This window comes from Mytilus californianus, unplaced genomic scaffold (assembly GCF_021869535.1).
Source record: "Mytilus californianus isolate M0D057914Y unplaced genomic scaffold, xbMytCali1.0.p SCAF_8, whole genome shotgun sequence".
Lineage (NCBI taxonomy): Eukaryota > Metazoa > Mollusca > Bivalvia > Mytilida > Mytilidae > Mytilus > Mytilus californianus.
Window position 1 is genome coordinate 55,417,869 of NW_026262734.1, and position 27,125 is coordinate 55,444,993.

At 31.8% G+C, this 27,125-nt stretch overlaps 1 long non-coding RNA gene across 1 annotated transcript; it reads left to right on the forward strand.

The window, feature by feature from the left end:
• Positions 1 to 16,018: 16,018 nt before the first annotated feature.
• LOC127712307 (uncharacterized) lies at positions 16,019 to 23,476 on the forward strand. Its single transcript, XR_007987031.1, has 5 exons — positions 16,019 to 16,088; positions 19,579 to 19,660; positions 20,456 to 20,630; positions 22,258 to 22,399; positions 23,336 to 23,476. It is a non-coding gene; the product is annotated as an uncharacterized LOC127712307 (long non-coding RNA).
• Positions 23,477 to 27,125: the final 3,649 nt, after the last annotated feature.

Below are 27,125 nucleotides of genomic sequence, written 5' to 3' on the forward strand. Positions count from 1 at the left end.
TTAACTATTCAGTTTTATCATGCAAGCAACGAAAACATGCCTTCCAACTTTTCAATAGACTGTAAAATCTGTTAATTATGTTGCTCAAATATTTCTCTTTGCTTTAAAAATATAAAACTCACGAATGTAGAACTTTTATTGACCAAGGTATTGCTTTGTGAAAAGACCGATGTAGTTCATTGCTGGATGGGCTTCAAATCGGTATGAGGGCGCTGGTATAATTTCATTAATTCACAGAGCTTATTATTACATCAATTTTTCGATTAGTCAGTTTTGACATTGTGAATTTTTAGATTTTTATTTGCGGGTGTGTTTTGGAACTTTAAACATACTTTAAGCATTTGATTCCAAGTTTTTTTTTTTTTTTTGGTTCCGTTTTTCATTACATCTTAACTGTATATTTTGTTATCCCAGTACTTGGAATATTTAAGTCCCCAAAACACTACTACATCAAAGCAAATTTCATCAGTAGTGTTCTTTTTCTATACTGATCTTTTTCGTTATCATAGTGTTTCTGTTGAATTAAAAACAAAAGTATAAACTACAGGCGATATATACTCACTGAACAATGCAGGTGCTCGTTTAAATTTAAAGTTCAAGTCTTGGACGTGGACTTCTATAAAATAGTGTTTTGGGAGGGGGGGGGGGGGTTTGGGGGGGGGTGGAGTTATGTTATATTCATATTTCCTTTTTACTTTAAATTTGATCCCACAAATTACACTAAACTATGTAACTGGTCTTTTGTATTATTTTGTTTGTTATGCTTACTATTCCAAAGCACCTGGTTTCACTGAAAGTTTAGAATGAAGAAAACATTGTGAAAAGTTTTGATTTAATTAGGTGTTCGCCACTTTGTCTTACTTTACTTGTAAATATCAACCTTGTAAATTAGATAAACAAATGTCACAAAATCCAGTGATTAGGTTGTTTTGATGTCCATTATTTGAAAAATCTTAATAATTTCCTTTATCAAGAATAAAGGTGTGAGTTACTTGTAAACTATTAATTATTCATCACAGGAGTAACCGCCTCTTTTTATCTCTAGTATAAATGTCCAAAGCACCTTTCCTTTTAAGACAGACTATTTGTATACTTTGGAGTGAAAGGAATACTTTTTTGCAATTAGCTGGTACGTATTGCTTACCAGTTAAGTAGAAATCTTAAACGTTTATATTTCTCTCTATATTTAGGATAATAGGTTGGATTGATTGGTTTGTTTTTTGTTTTTCGAATAGTTCGAATTTGTTTAAAATTTTATTGAGAAGAGACAGTTTTAGACACCTATCATTCCGGATATTTCAACAACACAAATCGAAACCTTATACTCGTTCGTTATGTGCTATACCAGAATAAATATTAATATTAACAAAAAATAGAGGGAATACAAAATAATTTTGATTTCATACTACCATCCTATCATACTATTGTGGAAAATAATTTGTCTAATGCATAAATCCTGCCAAGCATTAACATGGTTGACCAATTCAAAGATAAAAATTCCATGTATTGAAAAGAAAAAGGAAGCGTTTTATTTTTGTTATGTAAGAAATCACCATGCAAGAGGGAGAAGTAATTTCTAAGCGACAATAATGAACAAAGAAATGTATTTTGTTGCGAACGAAGATTTGCTATTTGACATTCGCCAACAAAAACATGTTGTCCAATGCACGCGAAATTTGATTCAGTTGATGAATTTCATATTTGAAAAAAAAAAACATTAATTGTGTACACGGTTATCGAAAGACGAATTAATTGAAATTATCATTAAATGTAAATATGTGAAATTTACGACATAAAATGTTTCAGTAGGATAGATACCCGCGGAATCGAAATATAACGGAAATTTGCGACCGAGTGCCATTTCATAAAAATGCGAGTTGGGTATCTTACATATCATTCTGGATCCCACAGATAATACAGGTTCATTTTCACTATCAGTGTTTTATATCTCCTGAGCCGCCAAAGAGAAAACATTTGCTCGAAATACACAGTGTGCACACATTTAGACATAAAACTAAATGTTTATAAAATAATAAACTATTAATACTGATTTGGAGTCTTATTAAAAATTTCCGAACCCTAAGGTTTCTGCCAATCGTTTACTTTAGCCAAAAAAAGGGACAATGTGTTGGATTGTTCGTTTGTTAGTGCTTTGCAACTTTGTCATAGATTTGACCTTCCGACTGTTTTGTTCGGGAGCCTACCCGAAACAAGTTCCGTGCTTAATTTATAATCCTCAGTATCTTAGTTGACTTTTTTTATTTAACTTTCGCAATATAATTGATTGCTGTAGTTTGCTTAATGTCCAATGAAAAATAGTTCATGAATATTCAGCAAAAATTAACAATAAATCATATAGGTTGGTTCTACAATATGGGTCAATTATGCTAAAGGTTGGGAATGTCGACGATTCCCACAGGAAAATGAGGGTATTTTGGATAAGGGCAGATATTCATTAACGTGCCGAGAGCGGAACATTACATACACGAGGCATCCCCTTTCCGGCAGAATTTGTTTGCGTCCTTTTACACCATGCACAGCCAAGACGACGTTCTCTTTAGCATGGGTTTTACTGTCGAATGGGAGGAGTCTGAGGCATTTCCCTATTACGTTATCAAAAACTTCACAACGCGCTGTTATGATTTTTATCTTGCGTTACGTAACTGGATTTTCTAATAAAAAAGATATCCGGGTCTCTACAATTTTCAGAAAACAAGAAAAGAAAAACATACCATCAGGACCAAAGTATTTTCTCAATTTATTAAACTGAATTAAGATACATATAGATCGAAACGTCCAAATATCATGCTTTTTGTCTAACCTGCGACATTTTGCCAAACCTTCATATAACTTAATTAAAAATGTACAGAAGCTTTTATTATTACTAACAGACAGCATCCAGATTACTTATTTTTTTTGACAAATGGAGTAAACAAATATTTAACATAAAGATTTAGTTTGAATTAAAGTTTTTTAGACATCAATAACTCTGTCTTCAACGGAATTAACGAAACTTGGACAGAAGTTTTTTTATGATCAAAATACAGTGTCTAGAGCAACTTTTTGAAACTATTTAGGTTATTTTTTTTTGTATTTTACTGATAAAATCACCTAGTGTTTTTGCAGATAACATTAAGATACAGTCTGGGTTTTACGTTTTTTAAGACATTAATAACTTTGTTAAACCATAGATATAAAAGCCATAGATATGGCTATTATATCTATGGTTAAACCTTTGTAGAATTTTATTTTATGAAACTTCTGTAAAAGCTGTTTAATGATTATATAAGAGGAAATGTATGGGGCAACTTAGAAATTTTTTTTTTTTTTTTTTTCATTTTCAGTATTTTACTGATAAATAGACTTAGTTTTTTAGCTGTTAACATTAAGATACAGTCAAAAGTCAATTTAATGAAACTTTTGAAGAAACTTTTTTGTGATTAAAAGAAAATGTCTGATGCAAAATTTAAGGAAAAAATCCTCTTACTACTGATAGTATTTAGAAACAGTCTAAGATTACATTTTATATTCCAAAACTTCGTAAAACATTCAGGAAATGTTATGAAACTTGGACAGAAGCTTTTCAAAATCAAGAAGTACATATATGCATCTGAAGAAAAAAACCGCTCCCCCGTACTTAACTGATAAATGGACTTCATTTTTGTCAGTCAACATTCAACTTTTACACTGACAAAGGTACAGTGGAGATCACTTCTAACCTCTCATTAGAACTGTCAGAAAAATCTGCCATAGAACTGTTATAAACTGTCCTAGAACAGTTCTACCTAGAACAGTTCTACCCTAGAACTGTTCTAAGTAGAACTGTCAGAATCAGTTCTAGGTAGAACTGACTAAATCAGTTCTAGGTAGAACTGTCAGGATCAGTTCTAGGGTAGAACTATCTAAAACTGTTCTAGGTAGAACTGTCCAAATCAGTTCTAACCGTAGAACTGTCAGCAGAACTGACTAAATCAGTCGGGACTGTAGAACAGTTCTAAATGACGTCACTGCAGTAAGGGCATCTTAGAATTTAGAATCAGTTCCAATTACTTTACTGTATAATAGCAGATTTTCTATATTTTTACTGATCAAACGTTACATGTAACGTTACAAATATCGAAGCGGATAGAAAGGTTATCCAACTCATCGGAGAAATATTTTTATATGATTGCATATAAACATCATGGTTTACCTTACTTCGTTTCCTGTTTTTAACAGTCTCTTCCTAAATAAAACTCTGCATTTAATTCATGGAATTTTAATCGTAATTTACCTTGTTTGCCTTGGATTTACATTCATGATTTAAGATTCTTTTTTGACAAATGTTCAAACAAAAATTGTACAGTGGATGAATTATGGGATATTAATGAAATACGTGTTGTATAAGTATGTACATTTGCACCATCTCGTCATTTTAGACAGACTTATCCATAACGATTATAAATGATATCTGGGAGTCTGGGACAGAAATATACTGGATCTGAACATGAATGAAACATTTGCCCCTGGACGAAAATAGGCTACACACAAAATCAATCATTCTTCTTTGCCTTCTTCAAAATATATTAACAGTATACTATTCCAAGAAGAAAATTTCTCATACATGTACTTTTCATTTTAAAGTATATGAATCAGTCATGCAGGAACATATATACTGTTCCCAGAGTCATGTGAGTGTTGGATGATGCCGTTAAATAGTTTTGTTTAAAACAACAAACCATCACGAACCACTGACTTTAGTGACGGTTCATAATTATGGATACAGCATGTACTGAGAGGAAATAATGGCACTCTAAATTGATGTGGACAAACTTTTGTAGTCATGGTAGTCATTGTGTTCCAAAGTTGGTGTCATCTTTATCATACGATCCGTCCTGACATAGAAATATTATTGGTTTACAATGAGGCTATATATATTTACATGATAAAGTGTAAATATGGTCAGTTTTGGTTGATGCGGTCAAATACTTTTGTTAAAACGACTCAGTCTGATATATCGAAAGTACTGAAATTTGTTTACGATTCAATATTTTGAATAAAAAGAGGACATGCTGGTACTCTAAATTGATGTGGAATTTTTTTTGTAGTCAATGTGTTCCAATATTGCTGTCATTTGAATTATACAATCCATCGTGATATGTAACTATAAGTGATTTACTATGCGGCTATATAATTATATTAAGATTTACATAATAAAGTGCAAATATGGTCAGTTTTGGTTGATGCTGTCACATATGGCCAGTTTTGGTTGATGCTGTCAAAAATGGTCAGTTTTGGTTGATGCGGACAAATAATTTTGTTATATGAGTCAGTCTGAGATATCAAAATTACTGAAATTAGTTTACGATTCAAAATTTTGAATAAAAAGAGGACATGCTGGCACTATAAACTGATGCGAGCGTAATTTTGTAGTCAGTGTTTTCCAATATTGCTGTCATTTGTATTATACAATCCATCCTGATATAAAAATATAGGTGATTTACTTTGCGGCTATTAAGATTTACATTATAAAGTGCAAATATGGTCAGTTTTGGTTGATGCGGACAAATAATTTTGTTAAACCAGTCTGTCTGAGGTATGAAAACTACTGATATTTGTTTATGATGCAATATTTTGAATAAATAGAGGACATGCTGGCACTCTAAATTGGTGCAAACAAAATTTGGTAGTCATTGTGTTCCAATATTGCTATCATTAGTATTAAACAATCCATCCTTACATAAAAATATCACATAAAAAAGAGCAAATATGGTCAGTTTTGGTTGATGCGGTTAAATATGGTCAGTTTTGGTTGATGCTGTCAAATATGGTCAGTTTCGGTTGATGCGGACAAATAATTTTGTTACACGAGTCAGTCTGAGGTATGAAAACTACTGGTATTTGTTTCCGATGCAATACTTTGAATAAAAAGAGGAAATGCTGGCACTCTCAATTTAAGCGAAAAAATTTGTGGTCATTGATTTCCAATATTGCGGTTATTTATATGCTACAGCCCCTCTTGACCTAAAATTATAACTGAATTACTGTGCAGCCATATAGATTTACATAAAAAAAGCATATATGGTCAGTTTTGTTTGATGCGGACAAATAATTTTGTTACACGAGTCAGTCTGAGGTATGAAAACTACTGATATTTGTTTACGATTCAATATTTTGAATAAAAAGAGGACATGCTGGCACTATAAATTTATGCAAACAAAATTTTGTGGTCATTGTTTTCCAATATTGCTGTAACTTGTATATTACAGTCCCTCTTGACCTAAAATTATAACTGAATTACTGTGCAGCTATATAGATTTGCAGAAAAAAAGAGCAAATAATGTCAGTTTAGGTTGATGCGGTCAAAAGATTTTTGTTAAACGGGTCCGTCCAAGGTATAAAAACGACTCGTAAACAGATATCATATTTTTTTACGATTCAATATTTTAAATAAAAAGAGGACATGCTGGTACTATAAATTGATGCAAACAAAATTTGAAGTCATTGTTTTCCAATATAATTGCTGTCATTTGTACAATCCATCCTTGCCTAAAAATATAACTGTATTTCTGCCGTGTGCGGCTACATGTATATAGATTTACATAATGAAGAGCAAATATGGTCAGTTTAAGTTTAATTTAAATACATATTTATTTTTAATAGTGGATTGGGAAACAAGTTATTACATTTGGTTAATGAGGTCAAATAATTTTGTTATACGAGTCATCCTGACTCCCGGAATGACAAATGTAAAACAATTCAAATGATAAAACTAACGGCCTTATTTATGTACAAAAAATGAACGAAAAACAAATAATTTATGTAACACATCAACAAAAGTAAATCACTGAATTACAGGCTCCTGACTAGAGACAGGCACATTCATGCAGAATATTGCGGGGTTAAAAAATGTTGTCTTGATTAAAAATCTGAAATAAGACCGGCAAAATAGCAAAACTCTATATAAATCGCTATTTTGCCGAAGCCTTATATTTAAGACAAAGAGTTCTTAAAACTTATAAATCAATTCTAGCCGTAGAATTTATAAATCAATTCTAGTCGTAGAATTTATAAATCAATTCTAACCGTAGAACTGTTCTAGTCGTAGAACTGTTCTAGAAGTAGAACTGACAAAAGATTTGGTTTGGTCAGTTCTAGGTAGAACTGTCTAAAACTGTTCTAGGGTAGAACTGTCAGGATCAGTTCTAGGTAGAACTGTCCAAATCAGTTCTAGGTAGAACTGACCAAATCAGTTCTAGGTTAGAACTGTTCTAGCTAGAACTGTCTAAAAGGTGTCAGGCTGACAGTTCTACATACTGTCCTAGAACAGTTCTCCTGACAGATTCTGACAGATTTAATGAGAGGTTAGAAGTAATCTCCACTGTAATCGCAGTCGAGGCACAAGGGTTCCGATGAACCCTTTACGAATTGTTTAGTTAACTGTACGAAGTGGCATGCAACAAAACTTACAAAATGATTTATAGGGAAGTTTGTATTGAAGTCCACCTAGAACCTCCTGAAAATATAATTTGAAAATCATGATCACGGATTATACTCGTTATCATCAATTTCATAATTCGTTATTTCGAAATGATTTAGTAATAACGAATCTGAGTAATTAGTTATCACAATTTTTGCTCATCAATTCGTGATCCAGGATTGAATTTGTTATCACGATTACAAAAAATGGTGAGAACTTTTCCACAGATTCGTTATCAGTAATTGGATCCGTGACAACGAAATTAAAATAATTGTAACGATTAATACAATTCGTAATGACGATTTTAAACCGTGATCACGAGTTTTTTTAAATTCAAGATCTCGTATTTATATTTTATTTAGGTCCTAAATGGGCTTCCGTACTAATCATTATTTACCCTTTACATTCTGCAATTTTTATAACGGAAAAATAGATTATTAAGAAAGAAATATTATAAAAGGATATAAGTGTGTGAATATAGTAACGTGAACAGTAACTGTTCTGTAATCATTAAGCTATTCGCCATTCTTAATCTTGATAGATAGCCTTCTTGAAAATTTTGTTTTTCAAAAGAATAATTAATTTTTGCTTTTTTCAGTTTCCGAAAAAAAAGATTATTATCAACATGGCTGCAAAAAATATACTTCCTGTATTAATATGTGTAAGTATATATATTTCAAATATCCTTAGAATGCTTTTGATCATCATCAGCAATAACAACAGCATAACATTAATCATCTTCAGGTCACATGGCTGTCATGTGGTTGTTAGTCACACTTATCACAAACCATCAAGATGAAATTATCATGGTTCTTATATAGATTGAGTGTCCGGAATCCATTGATTCAAAATACAATTGAAAATTAATTTAAATAGCCTTAATGGAAAAAGTCAAACACAGTCTTAACTTTTAAAAGTTAAACCCAAATTTGAAAACTGCATTTGAAATTTAAAAAATATTGTCTTTTTGTAGAATTCAAGCGCCAAAAGGCTAAGATATAGACAATTCTACAATTTAACAAAAAGCTTTTAGTCATTTTTAATACAAAAAAGTTTTAAATTTTTAAATGATCAAACTGCGAGTACTCTCAGATCTGTACTTAGTGTCTTTTTGTTGTTTGGATGTACAAGTACCCGGCCATGTCCACTTGTATTTGTAGTATTTGTATTTTTATCCATCTGATGAGTTCAGCCTCTTTCAACTGATTTTTATAGTTCGTTATTATGTTGTACTGTTACACCACTGTCCCAGGTTAGGGGGAGGGTTGGGATCCCGCTAACATGTTTAACCCCGCCACATTCTGTATGTATGTGCCTGTCCCAAGTCAGGAGCCTGTAATCAAGTGGTTGGCGTTTGTTTATGTGTTACATATTTGTTATTCGTTCATTTTTTTGTACATAAATTAGGCCGTTAGTTTTCTCGTTTGAATTGTTTTACATTGTCATTTCGGGGCCTTTTATAGCTGACTGTGCGGTATGGGCTTTGCTCATTGTTGAAGGCCGTACGGTGACCTATAGTTGTTAATTTCTATTTCATTTGGTCTCTTGTGGAGAGTTGTCTCATTGGCAATCATACCACATCTTCTTTTTTATATTGTATACAAAAATCAGGATTTACCGTCATCTTGCATATTAATATGCAATACCGGACGCGAGTACGAAATACATCTGTTTTACTACGTTGATGGTTTTTGATTGATCAAGGAGTTTAATTTTGAAGCGACTTGCTACGTGTGCAAGGTTGTGAAATGGTCGCTTTATGACATCTTCTTTTTTGTTTGGAAAATAGCGTTTTCAGCAACAACTAAGATGGCACTGAAATGCATTAGTTTTAAAGGGAATGACATTGGTAAATTATAAATAAGTTACAAAATAAAAATGAGCTAAATTAAATTCATATAACCGTACATTGTCTTGAATCAAGTGTAGTCATAGATGAGGATCAGCCGAATTTACGGGTGGAGTACCGATGTATTTGGTTTCAACGGTATTTAGAGATATGTCCTCTCCTATTTTCTGCTACAAATGAAAAACATTGAGACATTAAAATACGTATTAAGTGAATATTTGAACGTTTTAGTAGACTGATTTATTATTGGCTGTTACTGGTCCTCGTGTCTTAAAAATAGTTGGTCCTTTTAGTCTTTGAGTTGCTGTTTCATTTACCAATACCCAATATATATTTTTTTACAACGCACGTTTTCCTTGTTTATACCTGATGTAACGAGGACAGCAACAACGAGGACGTAAATAATAGCATGTATGATCGTTACTTGCTTAACTTCCAGTGGCAAATGTTTTATGCATATTCAGAACGAGAACAAATTAACATTATATACACTAGGTTGGTTCTGCAAGGTTTGTCGACCTAGATGCTTTGCAACAGGCTAGCTACGGACCCCCATAACAGTTGTTGCAAGGCTTCTTAAACGTGCAGCAACCGTGGCACTCACTCTCTTCTATTTCAACTAAAACAGTTTTTGTATTGCCATAACTTGAATTTACATATGTCCCATTATTAATGGTAATATCATGTTGTTAAAAATGAATTCATATACATTTGGGTATAGATAAACAAAGTGCATCCTAAGATCAGTAAGTGTTGATGACAGATCTATTATAATAGTCTTATTGAAATAAGTAGATGTGTTATGACTGCCAATGAAACAACAATCCGTTAAGACCAAAGTACAAATACGTGTTCCCTTTATTGAAAACTTTGGCAGTTCAAAGCTTGATATATCATTTAGACACTTGTCTATTGTGGAAGACCGTATTTTGAACTTAAAGCATGTTTATATGTTATGTTGCTGTCTGATTGTTTAATTCAATACCAGTAAAAAGGAGCAATTTCTAAATAAGAAATAATCTTGTATTCGTTCTTTAAAAAACATTTTCAGGTGATCTTTTATGTGACACAAGGTTTATCCCAAGGTACTGCCACAGGACCTCAAGTAACTACATCAACAGCAAATTTAACGTTTGGTAAGATAATTTGTAAAGTTATATGCTTCGATTTCGAAAACTACATGTATCATATAATTATTTCCTTTTTTAGAGGTTATTGATGTGTAAACTCGGCCGATTAATTCACAAACTGAATAAACGTCTGAAGTCATCGGCTCAAGTAACACATTAATAACCTCTAGAAAAGGTGTTTAATCCTTATAATTCTCAAATCAAACACAGAACCCCAGAATTGCATTAATGTGTATCGCACATAACTTATCCCAGTAAAAGCGACATATACTTCACATAGTTACAAAATTAATTTCGGCAACGGAAAAAACTATAATGGACCAATCACATTCAAGTATTTGTAGATATTCAAACCATATGAGAATCATCACAAACTGTCTTATACATGTTCAATTACCCCAATGCTTATGATAAATATAAGCCGAAAAGGAAAGGAAATACTCGACTAACAAAGCTGTATTTGACTAAAGCATAGTGGCCAAGTGTTGAAAGGCGCTTGAGTAGTTTCTAGGATTTCACAGAAACATTCAATTAGGTTCAAATCCCTTTGAGGGAAGTGTCATGTTGTATAAATGCGTGAAATTGTAACTTTTAGCATTTTACTTCTTTTTATGTCGTGTTTGATATCCAATTTAAAGTCATTATTTCTCATGAGTAATTATAAGTTTCAATATTTTTATCAAGCAAGAAGTGGTTTTTGTTCGAGAAGTACAAGTAAATAGAAATATTGAAACTTAATAACTCATGAGAAATAGTTACTTTAGCTACCAAATACGACACAAAAAGTTGCAAATGTAAAATTGTAATTTCACGCATTTTTAGATCTAATTTGCTGCATGATAACTTAATTGCCATTTGTTATTCATATGATTTCACTCGTGTCGTTATGAAGGTACAAACACAGCGTGCAAAAGACGAGAAGACTCAAGTTAATAACTAAGATTTTTGTAAACTATTTATCGAAATAGTTATGAAATAAATTATATGACATTTTTTTTCAGCTTGTGACAGCAAAGGAATGATCTCAGATATACAAGGCGTTAATAAGTCTGATGTTGTGCTCCTATATGGTTCTAATTATTGTCATCTAAATGAATCAGGGTGCAACTGGAAGGTAAAATAAGATCTTCATTAATGCAAAATGTCGTTGTTTAGATCTGAGTGTTATAGTGTGTTAGATCAGTGAAGGAAATCATGTAGACATAAGTCAATCCAAGTGTTCACAATTGATTTGGCTACATAATAGTATTGTTATTTAATGAGTCATATTTCATGATCAACATAGAGTTAGGACCCTCGAAAGTAACATTCTTCAGAACACTTTTTCAACAGTAAATAATTCTCGACTGTCCACATATTTGTCAAAAGTGCAAATATAATATAGAGAAATTTATCAAATGTATGATGACAAGTATCACCGCCTCGGTCAGGTGATAACAAAGCCATGTTGAAAACAAAGAAAGGTCAAAAAAGCATTTTCCAATGGAATATTCACATTCCATGTATAACAGTGAACAGTTTACTGTACGCTTAATTCTTAGCCTAGCAACTCATTTAAAGATGTTTTTTTCATAGTTAAGAAAACAATGACAGAACACGCATTGTTTTCCAATTAGTTAGCCTAATTTTTGTACACAATTCAAAGACATGCTGTTGTACTATATGACAGTTGTTCATTACATGGAAATCCTTAATAGTTGACTTAAGCATATAACGGTCTATTAATTTTTTCAACGATTGTGCTAAATAACGTTTCTGACCACAAAAGCATTTTATTCCAGGAATTTTAATTAGATAAATCACACTTGGAAAACACATGTAGCTGCAATAAGTTAGTGGTTGAATTACTGTACACATATTACCCCTACCATATTTTTTCATGGATTCAATTGTTGACACTGATTAGACATGAAACCATGGTTTTGATACCTATTCCAATTTCCCTTTCTTTTCAAATAAGTGACAATACCTTCTTTAAACAGACAAGAACATCCATGTGCTGTGGCCGGAATTTTAGTTTTTGCCTATCAAAACTTATACAACATATTTCAGGGAATATTAGTGAAACTCGTTTTTGACCATTCGAAGGAGTGTTCTCTCAACATCGTGAATTCAACAATATTCTTGTAATCATAATCACATGATTCAGGGGTTAGAGTAAACTTTTGAAGGCTTATTATTATTATTATTATTTTTTTTTTTTTATTTATTATTTTCATACAACAACTAGTATTTCGATGAATACAAAGTATCCAACTATAGTGCATTTGGTTTTTTACTGATAAACATCCTAATTTATGGCCTAATTTTATAAGGTTCATTCGAAAATCGATATATATATATATTGTGTTTTAACTTATACTTGCAGTAATATATGTGTAAAATTATATTTTAGTAAGTTATTAGATTTTGACTAACGAAATTATCAGACGAATTGTAACTGAAACCGTTTTCTCTTTCAAAAACCAGATACACTATTATGCAATTAAAAGAAAAGGAAAAACAAATATTTTACTGATTTATTTCTCAGACGCTCTTGATAATACCAAACGCCAAGGAGCAGGCAGCGTTTTTATATGTGTTTTTAATTTCAAATTAACAGTGAGACCTTCAAAAACCGATTAAAGCTAACACCTCACTACACGTTCAAGAAGGTTTGAGTATAGTTCTTTAATAAATGTCGATAACGCTACACATGTGCTCCTGGAATATCAAACTTTGTTCGACAGTCTGATTAAAAAATAATAATAAAAAATATAAAGCAAACATTTAGACAACCATGCACGACTTTCAGGGGTCACATCAATTATAGGTCACCGTACGGCCTCAAACAATGAGAAAACCCCATAGTATAGTCAGCTATAAAAGGCTCCACATGAAAATGTGAAACTGTTCAAACAGGGAAACTTATAAAATTACGGCCTAATATTGTATACAATACAATATAAGTAAAAAAAATATGACAGACATAAGGATTATAAGAATGTATTCAACGTGTATAACTTCAAATAAGGTACGGCTAATGATAACTTTTACCACATATTATCATCGTGACATATAAACTAAAATATATGTTATTTGTATTTTAAGCTTCGGTTTGACGTTTTACTAGAAAAGATATCATTTGTTTGTTTACATTTTCCATCTCGACAAAACCCGATTAATTCACTCGAAAAAAATACGACCCCAACCGGACACTATACCTAATATCGATATTTGTAGTATTGTTGCCAAAACCTGCAAAAACATTTCAACAAGGAGAACAATATTTTATATCATTAAATGCGCTTTGTTGTATTTTATATATAATAAATTGGTGTAGATATGTATTTACATAGTCTCTCATAATTCTTTTAAGAATGGCACATACATATATTTTGCTTGTTTTTATATATGATTACTGTATATATATATATATAAATATATGTATCTTGTTTTAAATGTATGTTGTATGTGGTGAGACTTTAATAAACTATTGAATCTGAATCTACCTACTGTGCACGATTATAACAATCAGTAAGATTATGTCTATCCCTATTTTTAACTTTCCTCTGGCACTTTATTAGAGAATCTCAATTGTTGTCAGTTTAATATGTGGATGTTTAACTTACTTCTCAATTATATTTTATAAGGGTAAGAAGACGCTCAAGGTACTACATGTGCAGGGCGAAAAAAGTTCAAAAATAGCTGGTGGGAAGAATGCTCATTTTTATCAACTGGAATGTAAAACCGCTGGTTCATTTGTAGCATCAGCTAACACGAGTATGCAGATAGAAATGTAAGATAGAAAGTATCATCAGAATATCATAATACAAGATATTGGTAATTAGGCGGAATATCGTGATATCACGCGATCCTCGAAATTTCAAACAAATTCTATAAAGTACGAATAAGAATATATTGTATTCTAAAAATTCATAAAATATACTCAATTAATACCTGGAATGTTGATTAAAAAGTAAAATGCTATAAATCAAAATTTCTAAATATTTTTTGACTTCTGAAATTCTGTTTCAATCTAAGGATAAAAAAAGTAGTAAACGTTTTTGATTTTTTTTTATACTTCTTAATATTTTCATTTTTTTGCCTTATTTCAGTTATCTTTAACAATCATACGCGTTTATATTGATTCTCTTCAAATTTCATGCTTCACTAGTCACCTCCCGCGATATGGTGCCAGTGACTTCTATACTCAGATTGATCAAACCAATGACTCTAAAATTGGCATGTCATATCTTGTGGCAACACTGTGTGTAATAACAAACATGAATGATTATTTTATCAATTTACAGTTACTAGAAGTATGTACTGAAATCAAACGTCAAAAATTACAATGAACTGTTTAATTCGTTACAAAAAGCGAGGCTGGACTGTTTCCTATACTAGCGAGTACAAATAAGTTTTATATTTCTGACAATGTACATTTATTGTTTATATCCTGCAATTTACAACCGACGCTTGAAGCTTTAGTTGTTTAAATCTAAATAGTTGTCTATGATTTTTCAAAAAAATCGACATAGTTTTAATGAAGACCGCGAAGGGGACCCCAAAATGAACTGTTACGCAAAAAAAAATATTCACGTTACCGCTTGCTCAACATGGAAGCTGGATAACAGGAGACTTGATTTTACAATTTCATATAAAGCAATCATTATTTGTGCAATAGTTGGCTGATTGCAGGGAGCCCGGATAAAAGAAAGTCATTTTTTTTAATTGGTGCAATCGTATATTTATGGCACAAATGATATTATGCATTTTGAAAACTAGTGGTACAAACGTAGCATTGGCACAAAGGACGCATTTTTGGCGCAAAGGGATTTATATGTGCAATAATTGTCCTTATTTTTTTCATCAATTTAAAAAAATACCTCGCATATGTCTAAGTTTGACAACATATTTTGCTACATGGTATGTAATTGTTTTTGTTTTTGTTTTTTTTTTATTACACATACTAGTATGTTTAAAAAGAAAAGGCATCAGTAAAATCGAGTGGGCTGTTATTCAACCATCTCATGGGACAAGGCCATGTTGATGTGAAATGGAAATGTTCTCTTTATATAAATAAGCGGATACAATTTTGCGCATTTGTGCCAAGCCCTCTCAAGATATTGTAAAAGTTATTTTTCGTTTGCGATGGGTCAAAATTTCTGGCTTCCCCAACATACCACACTGACCTCCAGTGCCATTTGGAAATTCCTGTCCTTCATCCTTGACGGTACTTATTGTTTGATTTATCAAAATCCTGAGTATAAAAATAAGGAGATGTGGTATGATTGCCAATGATTGCCTTCATAAATGAGAAAAACTCATACGGTATAGTCGGCTATAAAAGGCCCGGATAGTTTGCCTCTGAACGTCCAAATTAGCAGATTAATAGAGACGATTAAACAGAAAATTGAGATTAGGAATAGAAAAAAGTTATTTGGTTTCATAAATGTATGCACCATGTTCTTTCTTTCTTTATTTTATATATTATATTAAATGGCAACTTATATATTTAGCCCATCAAAACAACCGTATACGAAGGCAACCATAACACCGACTCCACCAACCAAAAGCATATCGTTGACAATCAAGGACAAAAAAAGTAAAGCAAAAGCAACCACAGTCCACATTGGTGATCCACTGCTGTTACAAATTACTGGACCAGGTAACTGTTTTGTAGTACTAATTTCTAAATACAGACACAAATGAAGGTCCACAATTTCGTGTATCATTAACTGTGAATATCTTATAAATATCGGGGCATGTCGTATTTTATCAGAAACGTTCGATGAAATAATTTCTTGCATGGTTCAATCATTTTGTGTTAAAGTTCATTATATTTCTTAGTCCTGAACATGAATGAAATATTTGCCACTGGACGTTAAGCAAATAAAAATCAATCAATCATTGTATTTATTACTTTCTTATAAAGATTAAAAAGACGCAAAACACAATTTTTCATACTTACATTTTGTAAGTTGTCATAACTTAAATATATTTTTGCCTTTTTTTAAAAGCCCATTTATTAAATGTTTATGCCTGCAGTAAAGCATACCCATCAAAACGCCTTTTCTCCTCAACAATAAATATTAGCCATCATGATATAACCAAGAGTCCAAACAGTGTCGTTAAACAACAACGATCAATCAATTGATATGCTCGTATCTTAATCTGCTACAACTTATTAATATCATATAAAGATGAACGTCAAAACGATAGCAAGCTGGCTATACACAAACTTTCCAGCATACATCTATAGAAGGATGTAACGGTCTTCAACAACAGATAGGTGTCAAGTTTACCGACAAACTGAAGATAAAAGTGAAGCCGGTCAAACATATTCTTTTCAGCTATTTACCTCTGCATAAATATGGACTGTATGGAAAATATGAATAACGTTAACGTCATTAATGCAATATTAAGGATATGTGGTACGATTGCTAATGAGAAAACTATCCATTTAGACAAAAGATATGAACAATTACTTGTCACTATACGGCCTTCAGCAATAGACAACATACAGTCAAATCTGAAACAATTCAAAACAAAAAAAAATATTAACGAACTAGTTTCTACTACAACTTGAGGCTCTAAAGAGCCTGTGTCGCTCACCTTGGTCTATGTGCATATTAAACAAAGGACACAGATGGATTCATGACAAAATTGTGTTTTGGTGATGGTGATGTGTTTGTAGATCTTACTTTACTAAACAGTCTTGCTGCTTACAATTATCTCTATCTATAATGAATTTGGCCCAGTAGTTACAGTGGAAAATATTTTGTAAAAATTTACAAAAATTTACAAAATTTATGAAAATTGTAAAAAATTGACTATAAAGGGCAATTACTCCTTAAGGGGTTAACTGACCATTTTGGTCAAGTTGACTTATTTGTAGATCTTACTTTGCTGAACATTATTGCTGTTTACAGTTTATCTCAATCTAAAATAATATTCAAGATAATAACCAAAAACGGCAAAATGTCCTTAAAATTACCAATTCAGGGGCAGCAACCCAACAAAAGGTTGTCAGATTCATCTGAAAATTTCAGGGCAGATAGATCTTGACCTGATAAACAATTTTACTCCATCAGATTTGCTGTTAATGCTTTGGTTTCAGAGATATAAGCTAAAATCTACATTTTACCCCTATGTTTTATTTTAAGCCATGGCGGCCATCTTGGTTGGTTGGCCGGGTCACCGGACACATTTTTTAATGATGATTGTGGCCAAGTCTGGTTTAATTTGGCCCAGTTTTTTCAGAGGAGAAGATTTTTGTAAAAGTTAACGACGACGACGACGGACGACGGACGCCAAGTGATGAGAAAAGCTCACTTGGCCCTTTGGGCCAGGTGACCTAACAATAGAAAAATGTGGCGCATAAAATATGCTTGTGAGTGCTGGACCCTTACCAGGGATTTCCATGGATGAAAATTTAACGATGGAGGAACCTTCACTATGACAAAACCGCACGTCTACAGCGTGTCGTGATCGAAAGTATTTCATTCCTCCATTTCTATGTAACAGACTGATAGGTTGCTTTTTAATTTATACTTATTTTATAATAGAATAACCAATATTTTCATTAATTGTCATTTGTAACAATTCCAATGTCAAGCTTGCAATGACCACAAGCTGTCCTGAAGGTTCCCAAGTCGTTTTTTTTTTTGCTATTTTTGGTAATTGTTTAGGACTTAAGAATCGAGGGGATTTTTTTTTCACTGACAAGTCATGAACCGGTATCGACGATTTGCAGCATCAACAACAAGAAGTTATGTACCCGTTTTGTAAAACGTTGAAGAAAGATTTGGAGGTCAAACGTTTACAACTTAAATGGTTTTAATGACTTTAAATTGCAAATTTAATAGTAATATACTATGCAACATGCATCTTTCGATTCTGAATGTGAAACCGGATGTATAAATTTGATTGTAAACTACGAAATGAATTCGCAATTACGATACGAAATTTCTTCAGATTATCAAGTTTAAGTTTATATTATTCATGTATTTACTTTAAAATTGATTCAATATTATTGATAATTGTTGTACTCATCTTTTGTTTTGGCATAAAGTTATGTTCTGTTTTACGTCTTATTTTGTACTCGTTTAAAAAGGGGGATGCTGATTGCGTAAGTAAATATAAAAGCAGGTGTTCCACTTGTTAAACCTTTTTCTTCGTAACTGGATTTAAGATTTATTTTTTAATCTAAATTTTCATTAGCATTTGCTGAAACGTAATTAAATAAATCAATCGTCTATCTTGATCACGTGTTCTTCTGTCAGATGTGTTGATCTACCTGTACAAGTGATTAGCGATCTTTGGCCGGATATGCCTCGGGGCTTTAAACCTGTAATCAGGAGGACCCTTTACATTATAATACAATAAGAGTTATGCAATCACATGCAATTGATTGTCATTGATTACAAAAACTCCGAGGAAAATTCAATCGGAAAGTCCCTAATCACATGGCAAAAGATATGCGAAAGATACCAAATGGACATTCAAAACCTCCAAACCAAATCTTTGAATATATGAACGAAAAAAGTGGTGGTTTTTAGGTAGTTTTTGGTAACGAAATATAGATAACGGTGATTAAAATCTAAAACGTCACCTCAGACATTGGGGAAATACACACACCGTTAGGCATTACATCAAGTAATAACACAACGCATACACAGCAAATAATAGGATATTCATGGTCTAAAAGTTGTAAGCCAAACAAATCTCTCAATATCCATATGTTTCCAGCCGTACTACAATTATGTATATTTGATAGGTCGAATGTCTGTCAGCCAGTCAAGGGAGGCATATTTCCCTAACACAGTGCATATTAGATTTAAGAGATATGGTTAGATTGCCAAATGCTATAAATTAAGACTATAGGACAGAGATGTGACCAATTCCAGATTACCAGACGTCTGCACTTTTATCCGCTAACGTTGAATCGGAACTTCGGAAGATGAATGACAGTCTCTAAATATTTGTCTATCAACACACATGTTATCTTACATTTACATGTATATACGTTAAAATAACAGAGACTATGCAGAAGTAACATGAGTAATGGTATTATTAATGAATTAAGTCAACCTGTACATTCTTTTAGAAATATAATTGAGTTAAGTATTGTTTTTTTTTTACTTTTTTCTTAAAAGATGGCTATACAGTCGAACCTATTATTTGTTCTGCAAATAGTGTACTAAAACCTCAGAATGCCGATTATGTTCTATGGAAAAAGTAAGTTTTTGTTAATGATTTCTTAAAAACAATTACATAGCAAATCAAAGGATTCCATGTTAATCCTTTATTCAAGCTCAAAATATTTTGATAGCAAATTGGGAATAGCAGCAAAACGCTTAAGGTGCTTCCATTGTCTTCGCATTTGGTGGCTTTTTAATGTTATATTAAATCAGTTATGTTTTTTTTTTCATAGTTCAGTAAAAGACAATTTTAGATAATAATCATTTTAAGGAGAGGTAATTCCAATAATTTCTCGTTAGAATTCATTTTAATTGAAGTTATCAAATTTCCAGTGTTGAAAGATATCGATATTGTGGACACCCTTTTTTCGCTTTATTTTCAGCAATAATTCTTTCATAGTGATTTCAGAAATGTATCATTATTTTTGCTGTTTCCATTATCATTATATACATAAGTTACAAAATAAAAAATGTTGCAAACATAATGTTTTCAAACAAGGATTCTGATGTGCATTTTCTATTAAAAAATGTTTGAAATATCACGAAAAAATGTTTTTTTGCGAGGCCGAATCGTGTTCTAATCGTATGAGTGGAAAAAACTGCAATTAAAACCTTTCGTAATTCATGAACGCTGTACTCGTTCATTAACTGATTTTTTTTACTATCGTGTTAAATCACATCAAATCACCCATTATTTGCAAGCCCCTAGCATATAAAGACATGTACTATATTTAACATTTGGTTTATCTGTATAACTGATGTTATACATGTACTCTACTTTATACTAGTGACCTAATATGAGACAACTTTCAGCATAGTGTTCTTTTTTCAGTGATACATGTCGTTCAAATGATCTAGCTGTAATAGAAAATACCTGGAAGCATGACATCACTTCCAATCGTACAATTACAATAGATATGTATGGTTTTCGTTTTGTGGACTCCGACAACGTGATTGTGAAATGCAAAGCCTTGTTTTGTCCTCAAGGGGATATGTGCCCTTCAAGTGTAAGAAACCTTTATATTTTTATGAAGTTGAATGTGACTATTTCATATCTTTATTTCATTAATCGCTCTTTAGTTTTAAGGTTTCGTCATGATATCCTTCATCAGAGTTTGAAATCATTTACGATGTCAACTGTTTAAGCTTTATATATTGTTTGCATATTCGGTGAAAAGCTCATTAGAGCTTACGTTTTATTTGTTTGTCAATATGCCGAATCAAAATAACGTTTACTTACTTACTTTTGCATTCAATAATATATTTTCAATGGAGGCAGTGCTAATGTTGCTTGTTTCTTTTAATGTCAAACATCTGATTTATAAAAAGAATTGGATGAGAGGAACTTGTTTTGATAGCATGTTTTACACTTCTCAATCCCTTTGCAATAAAATTGTACTAGAACTTCTGCACTATTAAAGTAAACAAAAAATAAAACATTATAAATTTGGTGCATCCGAAGCGCGTTTCTGGAATTAATTTAATCATGAACGCTCAACACAAAATTTGGAAAGCCATTGATGTATAAAAACCTCTGATTATCAATAAAAATGAATAGCGATATTTACGTGCATTATATGCATTGTACATGTGTTCTTCTATATGCAGGATAAGGAATTTGTATTATTTTTGAAAATATTAAACTTACTTATGAATATGTTTTTTTGAACATTCATAAACTGTTCCGTTAGCGTTTACTTTTATATCAAAGAATTGAGCGGGGAAAAAAATGTGCATTTGAATATAAGATATCTTTGGTTATTGTTTTTACAACCACTCGATGGATGCCAGTTATGGTGAAGCTTTTTTCCCGATCGTATCACCAGCCTAGTAGTCAGAACTTCAATGTCGACATGGAATATCGTTGACCCATATTCATAAACTAACTATTATCAAAATTTTGAATAGTTCGAAATACCCCTGGAATAGATTACATTTTAGCAAAATTTTCAGATAATTCCTTGTATGAGGTTTTGCCCTTAAATGACGATTTTTTCATTTTTATTTTGTTATTTTCTTTATAACTCTGAAATAGAGAGAAATTTTAAACAGTAAAAAAATTATCAGACATACTTGATGTACAAATCCATCAAATAGGGGAAATCGTCACTCGACTACGATTTGAGGTGCTACCCTTAAGTGACAATTTATACAATGTTTACTTCATGGTTCTTATCTTAAAATAGAAATTTTAAAAAAATTACGGGAACAAATATCAGCAAGACAAGATCTACATATACATGATATAACTCAACATGGCCTATATTGTCAATCAATTCCTCCGGTGCGATATCGCCTACGAAAGACTGATTTTACCATTAAAATGATCAGCAAAGTAAATCTACAAATACGCCAACTTCACGGATTTCGTCTGTCAAATCAGGGAAGGTTCATTATCTCCATTTAATTTCCCTAGCTGTAGTTGACGTCTCTGAGTAATGGTCCATGAATGGTGATTTTTACCTTCCTTTTGTTTGCACCATTTTCGGCGTTTTTGTCGATTACTATAGTTAGACAATCGCTAAGAAGCATCAAAATAAGATCTGCAAGTTAGTTTTCTTTATATATTAGTAAACATATCAACATTTAGTTAAAGTAAATCTATTGTTTCTGATATCTTTTCATAAACTATAGCACTGTGTGAATGGTACTACAAGCCGTAGGAAAAAAAGAAATGCCGGCTTAGAAACCGAATCTAAGAATGGTTACATAGAAAAACATATTTCGACTTATTTCACTGTTGTTGACAAAAGAATGGACACAAGTGCTTGTTCAGGTACATTGTTTTTTTATAGAATACATATATGATTTACGATTGTCTCTTCAGGTCAAATTCAACCGACACAAAACAAAAGATTTTAGTTACATCAATAGGTTTAAACGCATGTACGTCATTCTGAGATATAGAGTTACATTAAAAAGTGGATAGCATGACAAATCGCTAAAATTACTATCTTATTATCAAACTTAAGATAAAATAGCCTTCCATTTCTAATTAGAATGCAAATGCTAACATAGAAAGATAAGAAAGAAAAAACAAGGATTATACACATGTCCGTGTTTTTATAATAAAATTAAACTATTACAATGTGCTCTCCAATAAAATCTTTCACTAGGAAAAACAAACCAATTGCTTGAAATTTGTCAACAAATCAACACATCATTGTGCAAAATAACAACTGACTAAAGTATCGTTGTGTGTATAATGAATAGTTTAAGGAATAAATCCAATGTATTACTCCATGTATTTGTGAAGGCACAAAATGCGATTGAATTAGAACAACGTCAATTAAAACTCGTATTTAATTTCAAATATTATTAATTGCATACAGAATATCCTGGACATTTATTTATTAATCTCACATTTTTGACTGTTTACAAGGATTCAAATAAGAAATGTTCCCAATCATCTGTAAAGAGACAGAAAGTACTGATGGGGTAATTAGAAATCATTAGTCAAATAAAAGCAGCCAATACCATGGCAAAAAAAAACAACAAAAAGACAAATAACAAAACACCGCACAGGAAACTAAATATTGCGCAACACGAACCCAGCCAAAAACTGCAGGTAATCGCAGATGTTTTGGAAGGTAAATTGACTTGCATGCATTCAAACACTAACCAATTCATTAATTGGTATGAATACTTACCACCGAAATCAATGTAGAAATATTTATGAATACAACATGTTACACAAATTTTCTCATTTCAGGTACATTTGTGAGTGTTTTTACGTATGTCACAGCATTTGTATTGATGTTTGCGCTCATGTGAAACAGTAACGTATACCCCCTTTTAAATTCACAAAGAAGAAAAACATTTAAAATTTATGTATGTCATTAAATGTTGTTATTCGTGGCATGTATTTGTAATGTAAATGTTTTTGAATAAATGAATGTAAACAAATGTGCTGCTGTTAAATAAATAAACTAAAGCCGAACTTTGACGAAATATTGCACACACCATTTTTAGTCAGAACAATTAGAAAGGGTACTGTTATTTTAATACCACTGCTTCAAACGAGGGATATAAAACAATTACTGACTTTTGAGGAGGCAAATATGTGGTTTAATTGACTTTTGAAAAATCTGATTACCACTGAGGCCAACTGCCAAATTTAATATCAGCTTTTTCAAAGTTCAATTAAACCACATATTTTCCGGAACAATAGACAGTAATTGTTTTATTCGACATTCATAGAGCAAAAAGGGTATTGACATTTATTCATCAAAGGCAATTGTAAATCACACATTTTACAATAAATAAACACGTAAACCACGTGACTTCTAGCGTGGTGAATATCACTTTCCTTCAGGTAAAAATGCTGTTTTATTCACAATCTAATTCGTATATCAACACCTACAAAAATAATACCAATATGGAATAAACTGGTTTCCGTCCGTCCGTCCCTGTTTTCGTCCGTCCTTCTGTCCTATAAAATTGTAGTTGCACTTTTCTCAGAAACTACAAATAAACACTAAGTCTTTATGAATTGTGTTATAATTATTAATGTGAGCATGGTCTACAGTGTGATGTATTTTCAGATTTATCGCTCCTCAATTTACTGTTTACCGAATACTTCTTTAACATAATGGAGATGTACGAAATTTTCGTTGCATTGTTATCAGGAACTACAAATAAAGGCTTTCTGAAATTTGGAATCAACCTTCATGTGGGAATGCTATACTGCGATGCGTTTTTATATCCTTCACTCATCAATTCCCTGTTTGCCGATCACGTGGGTATCATTTGTGAGCAAAAGTTCACAGTTAAACTTGTTTGTCTTTTTGTTTTTTGGAATTTATTTCGTTTTGATTAACTGAATCTTCAATTCAAACAGCAATATGCTCTTATTGAAAAATAACAAAATAAACAAAACATGTTACAACAACCTTGATTCTAGAAACACCAATTGTATTTCTAATTTATCATACCTTCGTCGTATGATAGAAGAAATTAGATACCACTGTTTTTTGGTATCTTGTTGATTGTTTCCTATCTTTTTCGACACGTATGAAGCAGTATAAATTTGGACTCACAAACTACATTATTCTGGAGATATAAAATTTAAAGGTTTAAGGTATTAAAAGTAAGGAAAGCTTCAAAAATTCAGCCTTTTAACACTAAACGACTCGCACTCTAGTGTTTTAGTATCGTTTAGAATTATTTGTACAAAATTCTTCAACGTAGGATTCCGTTACCAGTTACTATTACATGTTTGCAATGCAATTTACTAATTGATTAGAAAGGGCCAATTTCCTCTCTTCTTGTATTTGGTCCATGTCCTATTCATGAATATTAAGGTTTCAACAATGTTACATATTTCCATATCAAAATGACCGAGATAAACCCCGTGTTGCGTAGTCCTTAGGTTTCTGTGATGTGTTTTACGGACTGTTGTTTGCGTTTTTATGAGTTTTGTTTTACTGGAGTTGTCCCTTATGTATGTTATAATGCACCTTGTCTTGTGTCGTTGATTTGTAATACATACATTATAGAGTTGGGCATTTTTTCTCCAAGACTTGACCTTTTATGAACCTTTTGTAGTCTGATGATCGAGATAAGAGGAACATTGGTTACATCTCACATCGAGTATTCAAAGAAGAAGTTAAACCCATTTAATATGTTAATGTATATTAAAAAAGAAATAAACTATGTTTATACAAAAAACGAATCATAAGTGAACAAAATGTCCTTAATCACAATTTGTAATGCATTTCTCTTATTCAATGTTTACTTATTTTGTGTTATATCTCGTCTTACTATTTTTAATCTGTACCACCTTTGATAAGTATTTAGTATGACGAAAAAATTTCCACTTTTGTACTCGTACTATGAATAACAATTTGTTTTTGTAAAAAATGTTTCTGTACTCCTAACAACAAAATTATTATATCTAAATTTAACTGTGTACGTTACTTTATTCAACGTCATTTTGTCCTAGGTTAAAGTTGTCTTTTTGACATTGAAACATCTTTTTTATTTATATTGTGTCATAGATCAAACTTATTCGTTCAGTGTATATTTACTTGTTTTTGTGTGTTGTCTTTTTGATCGAGTAAAGCCATTTCAATTGATATTATATTGTGTGTCTTTTTATGTTGTAATGTTATACCACTGTTTCAGGTTAAGGTGAAGGTTGGCGCCTGTTAAAACGTTTAAACCCGCTGTATTTTTATGCACCTGTCCACAGTCAGGAGTCTGTTGTTCAGTGGTTGTCGTTTGTTGGTGTGGTTCATAAGTGTTTCTCCTTTCTCGTTTTTTATATAGATTAGACCGTTGGTTTTCCTGTTTGAATTGTTTTACAGAAGTCTTTTTTGGGGCCCTTTATAGCTTGCATTGCTGTTCCGTGTTGAAGGCCGTACTTTGACCTATAATTGTTTACTTTTTACACATTGTTACTTAGATGGATAGTTGTCTCATTGGCACTCATACCACATATTATTTATATTAGTCAACACAAGTTTATCCAATGACATTACCATTGGTTAACACCATGATTATGTAATATAAAATCTTAATCTAGACCATGGTCAAATTTGCAAATATGAGTAACAATATTATAACAGGCTGTATACGTGTAATTAGTTAAAAACAACAGTAAAATTAGGTCAATAATAAAGCTAACGTAAGGGTAAGTCGTGCAACAATAATAGAACACAAACAATAGTAGGAATTAGAAATATACAACACAATATCGAAACACAAATAGAATGATAGAAACTAATATAAGATACCAAACTAATTATTTGGTTCGACAAATGCTCTCTCCGTCTACAACAGACATATCATTGGAACCCGAATCAAAATAGTTGGAAGGCCAAATCGAATACGAAATTGAAGATCATTAAATACAAAAAAAAACAGAAAAGTAGGTGAAGATTTGGGAAACAGAAAAATATAGAAATAATATAATCCATTAATTCAAAATAAAAGCAAATCATCATCAAATTAGTTATTCAAATAACTTGCCTTTATGTAAGTTTTAATCTGTTTATGAAATTTGATGTTGAGGACAGATCTATGGTAGCTTGTGTTAAAGTGTTCAACCTGCATAAAATATTTTAACATAATACTAATGACCGTTGTCTATCCTTATAAAATGTATGCTGATCTCTAGATCTGTTTTCGATTATTTTTCTAGTAAGTATGTCGTATTGCGGCCGAATGGTTTAGTAGTTCATCAACATTATCACTTGCATGTCAACACTTAGGTTGTCAGTTCGAATCCCGCACGTGGAAGGTATATTCGACTCCCATTTTAATTGACAGGGATTGTCAGTTTTCCTTAGAAGATCATCGGTTGTCTCCGTACACTCCGACTCCCTCCCCTTATATAGCTGGACGTCACAATAAATATAGCCAAATGTGATGAAAGTTGCTCAAAACCAACAAACAATCAATGAATCAACCGTTAATTATTGGCAACTTCTTTCTCCTTTTCTTTATATCTAAAGAAAAAGAAGGGTTTAGTGCAAACTTTTAGTTTTTCTTATCTTTTG